The 6,000-nt window shown below is 49.6% G+C and overlaps 1 protein-coding gene across 4 annotated transcripts in view; it reads left to right on the top strand.

The window, feature by feature from the left end:
• The first annotated feature begins 421 nt into the window (after positions 1-421).
• The window catches only part of OCLN (occludin), a 57,211-nt gene continuing 51,632 nt past the window's right edge, over positions 422-6,000 (top strand). For 2 of the 4 annotated variants that reach the window (XM_011985245.1, XM_011985243.1), the window contains exon 1: positions 422-787. The gene's annotated coding sequence lies outside the window, so the exon portion shown is untranslated. Of the gene's footprint in view, positions 788-898; positions 1,037-3,374; positions 3,419-6,000 lie in introns of those variants that run through there. The other 2 variants (XM_011985244.1, XM_011985242.1) reach the window with 2 other exon arrangements.

Raw genomic sequence — 6,000 nt, 5'->3', positions numbered from 1 at the left:
TTAGGCCAAAGAGCCATAATAGTTTAAATCTCCCCGTCCCCAAGAGCAGACCAGTTACATTTCGGAACGGGTGGGCAGGGGAGGACCCTGAGGTGGTGATGTGTAAACTGTGTATTATGCACTTTAGCTTGCTGGACGGCAACTAACAGCTACAGTAGTTAACCCTCATTTTATCCCCAATAAGTAATTGTCTTATTTCTGAATCTAGAAATTCAGAAATAGCACCAATATTTACACACGAGTTTTGAAATTTTCCCAGGAGTCTTTCGTGGGAGCAACACATCTATATGCCTTTTTCCAGCAACAGTTCAATCAAATTTTGGAAGCAGAAAAGTGTCCCGTGAGGACGTGCCTTTCCTATCAAAGTGCTTAGTGCCTAGACCCTTTCCGGAGGAAATAGTCCCCTCCGGACCTCTTTCGACCTCTCTCCGTCAGACACCCAAGGTTCCATGTGAAGCAGGCGGAGCACCAAACGCACCCCTAGGTGGTCCGGGACGCCCATCCGTGCTGCCCCCTGGGAGCCCGCGCTGCTCCTCTGCGCTCCGCCCCTCGGGCCGGAACATCGCGCGGTTCCTTTAACAGCGCGCTGGCAGGGTGTGGAAAGCAGGGCTGCGTCCTCCCGCCCCCTCCCATCCGAGTTTCAGGTGAATGGGTCACCGAGGGAGGAGGCCAACACACCACACCTACACTCCCGCGCCCACCTCTCCCTCCCTGCTTCCTCCGGCGGAGGCGGCCAGAACCGAGAGCTAGGGCCAGAGCGCCGAGGAGCCCGTCCGGGACGCAGCAGGTGGGTCTCTCGGGGCTGGCCCGCAGGCTTCCCGCACCCCCTCCACGTTGGTGCGCATGCCCGGGGGCAGGGCCGGTTGTAGGGAGAAGGGGGAGGAGGGGAAGGAGAGAGAGGAGGGGGAGGAGACGTCCCCAGCCCAGTCCCTGGCTGCGCGCTGGCAGTCGGCGCGGCGTCAGGTGCGCCCGCCAGGTGAGCGCGCTCACTGGCTCGGTGGGCCCCCGGAGGGTCGGGCCCAGGTGCGGCCAGTGGGTGAGTGTTGGGCGCGGCGTCAGGGGCGCACGGGAGCCCCCAGGGTCCCCGTGGGGGGACCGCGGCGCCTCTGTTAGGGGAGGTGCGGGGGGGAGGACGCTCCGCGCTGGTTTCGGTGGCAGTTTCGTCCCCGGGCTGGGACTCGTGGGAACCGGAGAGGCGCGGGTCTGCGGAGAGAGCAGCACCGGCCAACTTGGGAGGCTGCCTCCCCGGGCAAGGGGCGGCTTGGAGCCGCCGATCAAGCTTTATTCCGCGGAGACGTTTAAAGCTAGCAGTGCCTCAGCGGCGCGGGCAACTTTTCACTTTTATGAGGCAGGACATTCCTGAACAGCGACGATCCTGCATCAGCTCTGGGGCTGCAGTTTTGGGGGGCGGCCCTCATGGAGAGGGGTCCTGCGCCCAGCTCGTTGGGGGTCCTAAGCTTGAGGCTGCAGCGAGAGACTGCTTGCTGGTCCGAGCCGCTTAGATCCCGGCGGGAATTTCATCCCTTCCGCTCCCACCCCACCACTCCTTTGGGTATCCCGGGGAGACGGGGGCTGGATTCAGTCTGTGAAATATTCCGGGAGTCACGGTGTGGGCCACACTGGCTACTTCGAATCCACTTGTTGGGAGTTGTGTGAACCCGCGCCGATTTAAGCTGGGGTTCACGGAGTTAATTTCGAGGGAAGCTGCTCACGCTTGGGATTCTCACCCGTGACCAAAAGGGCTGCCGCCAGGGGGGCGGAACTGCCTCCGGGCGGTGCCTGCCCAGCGAAAGCGGGCGCGCGCTGCCCGGGAGCGCCTCGGTGCGCACGGACGCCGGGACCTGCGCCCAGCCGGGCCACAGAGTTTGGGGACCTCCGGGACTGGGCCGGCCCCGCACGCCAGCCATGTTGCCTGCGTGGAAGGAAGCTTGCGGGGAGCGGGGGTCAAGGGCCAAGATGGCCTCTGCGCCTAGGGGTTGGGAGCGGCGCCGAGGTCCTCGTGCTCCTCGGGAAGCCACCGGGCCCGAGGGGAAAACCGCGGCATCCTCAGGCCGGACCCGGGGCTCGCTGGCTACACTGCCCGCTTGGGGAATTATCCCGGGCGAGCAGGCGGCAGCTTTCTAGGCCAGTTAGTGTGTGGCCCTTAGGCAACAGGTGTATTATTGGAATACCTGGAAAAGAGAAACGCTTCCCATGAAGGCACTTATGGTGATTTAGAAAACTAGGCATTCCCAAGTGTAACAATAGTTCTTTTGCACTGTACGTATGAGTCTTTCTTTTGTTTTTATTATTGTTATTATTTGCTTTTTTGAGACGGAGTCCGACTGTGTCTCCCAGGCTGGATTGCAGTGGCGTGATCTGGGCTCACTGCAACCTCTGCCTCCTGGGTTCAAGTGATTCTCCTGCTCAGCCTCCCGAGTAGCTGGGATTGCAGGCAGCCACTAGTATGCACGGCTAATTTTTGTATTTTTAGTAGAGACGGAGTTTTGCCATGTTGGTCAGGCTGATCTCGAACTGCTGACCTCAGGTGATCCACCCGCCTCGGCCTCCCAAAGTGCTGGGATTACAGGCAGGAGCCACCACGCCCAGCCTTTATGAATATTTTCTTAGTGGTGCTTTTTGAGTGTGTGGAGGCGGCACAGATATTTCCTCAAACAAAGCAACACTTTTTTTTTTTTTTTGGTCGTTTTGCAATTTATTTAGTTATTAGGGGCCTGCTTTGTTAGGTGATGGAGCGGAGGATAGGGAGGTCGTTAAGACATGATTCTCCACCTTTTGGCAGCTTCCAGGCCATTTCGGGAAATAATGGGCAGTGTCTCCTGCACGTGAGGCACTGTGCTAAAAGCATTCTGTATTTTCTCATTTAATTATCCCAACAACTCTAAAAGGCAGACCTTAGTAGAACTCCGTTTTAAAAGCGGGCATATGCTGTGGAGGAAACGTGTTGCGTGGGCTTGCTTGCAAACTGCTTCAGCTAATCTGGGAAGGAATATCAGAAGCAGCGGTCCTTGATATTCCAGAACCAGATTTGGGGGATTTTTCTGGACCTTTGTACCATTGACTAGTACCGGTAGCCTGATACAAGATTTCCCGCATTTTGCTTGATGTCATGGTAAAATTCTTTTTTCTTCTAAAGGTAATGTTGGAATTACTGCCTTTCCAAAATAATAGATTACTTTTAACCACATAAATGATCTGATGTAATATCTTTCACCTTCCCAGGAACGTCCCAGAAGGAAGTTTTCTTCAGTTGCATTTTAAGGCTTTTTTGATTGGAATATCAGTGGATCTTTTTCATCAAATTACTATTTATAGAAATAAGAGAGTAAACAGACCATGTAGATTTCTGTTAGGCTTTTCGTTTTAACCCCTAGGCTTGCCGCTGTTCCGTAACCCAGTGATTCCAGTCTTGGCTGTAGTATGAATCACCTAGGGATCTTGTTAAAACACAGATTCTGATTGGGAGGTCAGGAGTGGGACCTGGGATTCTGCCTTTCTAACAGGCTCACAGGTGATTCTCAGACTGTTCTGTCCTCTTTTTCTCCCTTTCTCTTAGACTCTACTCAATTACATTTGAACACTGAAGTTGGAAATAAAGGAAAAAAAAATAGGTTTATTGGGTGTTGATTGGGTGTTGTGTGAAGAACTTCAAGGCATTCACTGCTGGATTGAAATCCCAACTCTAATAATTGACTTGGTTTTATTAATTGAGTACTCATTGACAATCACTTTGTGCCAGGGCTAGTTTCAGGGACCAGGGAATTTAAATAATGGTCAAAATAGACATTCGATGCCTGGGATGCGGGCATTCTAGATGGGGTGGAGATAATACCTAAAATAATTTTAGGTATGAGGGCAGAGGGGAGTTTGCTCTGAAAAAACAAGTTTTGTGTGATGGAGTGAGGGACTGGGAGGGCATCTCCCAGAAGGTGGCATCTGAGCTGAGATGTGAACAGCAGGTGTCTGCTGTGTAAAAGATCTGGGCTTTCTAGACAGGAAATTGTAAGATCAATGTCCTTTTTGGATTGACACCATTATTGTAAACAGCAATTCTCAAAATATGTGGTGTGTTAAAAAATCACTTGGAAGGTTTATTAAAAATACAATTTCTGACACAGTCTATTACAAAATCTGCCTAACTTCAAATTTTTAGACAATTTAATGATGTGCCTATAATCTAAATCATTTACTGTAAGGCACAACTTAAACTTTTTAAAGACAAATGGACAGTTACTGCATGTGCCCTAAAAGGAACAGACTTCTCTTAAATATGTTTATTTTTCACTTATTGAGAGTTTTCTTTAAAGAATAATTTGAGGGCAAAGCATTTTCAGTCTATTTTTTTCTACTCTTTTTTTTTTTTTTTAAAGATGGAGACGGAGTCTCTGTTGTCCAGCCAGATCTTGAAGTTCTGGGCTCAAACAATCCCTCTGCCTTGGCTTCCCAAAGTACTGGGATTACAAGTGTGAGCCACCTCACCCAGCCTCAGCCTGTTTTTTTCATCTTAGCTTAGTTTTCCATTAAGACAGCTTTTGGTCAGTAAACACTGTCAAGGGGAGAACGCTTTTTATATATTATCATTAGCTCAAGATGCTGGTTTTCAGATTAACATATTTGACAAGAATCTGCTGCTTCCCTTTTGCCCCTGACTCTAATTTAGCTATCTGACTTCTGTCCTTGTCACTCTTGACATAAGTTCATGTAGTTGATAAGTGGTCTCTTCATTCCTCATTTTATTTTTTCCTTCACTCAACACATGTACAGATTGTCAATGTTGCTGTGCTGGGCATTGGTCCTCTTTGACCTTTGGCTGCTGGCCTTAAAGCACAGTCACAGATTCACTTCGAAATTTCAGAGACCTTAGAAGTCCTCCAGTCTGGTCTCCAAAAAAATATCAAATAACTTAAGCTTTGCATAAATTGCATGAGCTCAAATTGTTGTTCGTTATTTTTGGAGGGGGTGTGGGGTCAGGGTGAGGGAGAGGCTTCCTAATATGGTGGTTTTTGGATTTTTTTTTTTTAACCATTTCTAGGATAACAAAGACAGCTCTTCAGATACCTCAGGGCTACTAAAGTGATTCTTCTAATGTTCAATTCTCCAGGCCAGACATTTCCTGTTTTTCTAATTGTTTGTCTTAAGACCTGGTTTTTCTAGATTTGTTTTTTTTGGGGGGGGCCAGAGTCTCACTCTGGCTCTCACTCCAGGCTGGAGTCCAGCGGCGCAATCTTGGCTCACTGCAACCTCTGCCTCCTGGGTTCAAGCGATTCTCCTGCCTCAGCCTCCCAAGTAGCTGGGATTATAAGCCCAACTAATTTTAATATTTTTAGACGAGGTTTCACCATGTTGGCCAAGATGGTCTGGATCTCCTGACCTTGTGATCCACCTGCCTTGGCCTCCCAAAGTGCTGGGATTACAGGCGTGAGCCACTGTGCCTGGCCAGCTTTTCTAGATCTTTAACGATCTTAGTCACCCTACTGGAGAGGCACGTAGTTTAGAATGTGATGTACAAATCAGGTTTTGTTTGGTTTTTTTAATAGCGTATTATTCCTAGATATGAGCACTATTTCTGTGAATAGAGTTTGGGATCGCTTGTTAGCTTTTGTTGAAATTCTTACCAAAGAAATGCACCTTTAAAAATGAACGATTATTAAGTTAGTTCTCCTCTATACTGTACTATGGAATTGACTTTTAAAAAATTCAGTTTACTGCTGGGCGTGGTGGCTCATGCCTGTAATCCCAGCACTTTGGGAGGCCGAGGCGGGTGGATCACCTGAGGTCAGGAGTTTGAGACCAGCTTGGTTAACATGGTAAAACCCCATTTCTACTAAAAATACAAAACTTAGCCTGGCCTGGTGGCATGCGCTGGTAATCTCAGCTACTCAGGAGGCTGAGGTGGGAGAATCGCTTGAATCTGGGAGGTGGAGGTTGCATTGAGCCGAGATCACACCATTGCATTCCAGGCTGGGCGACAGAGCTAGACTCTGTCTCAAAAGAAAAAGA

Source organism: Mandrillus leucophaeus, unplaced genomic scaffold (assembly GCF_000951045.1).
Source record: "Mandrillus leucophaeus isolate KB7577 unplaced genomic scaffold, Mleu.le_1.0 Scaffold281, whole genome shotgun sequence".
Lineage (NCBI taxonomy): Eukaryota > Metazoa > Chordata > Mammalia > Primates > Cercopithecidae > Mandrillus > Mandrillus leucophaeus.
This window is presented reverse-complemented; position numbering and strand designations above follow the sequence as displayed.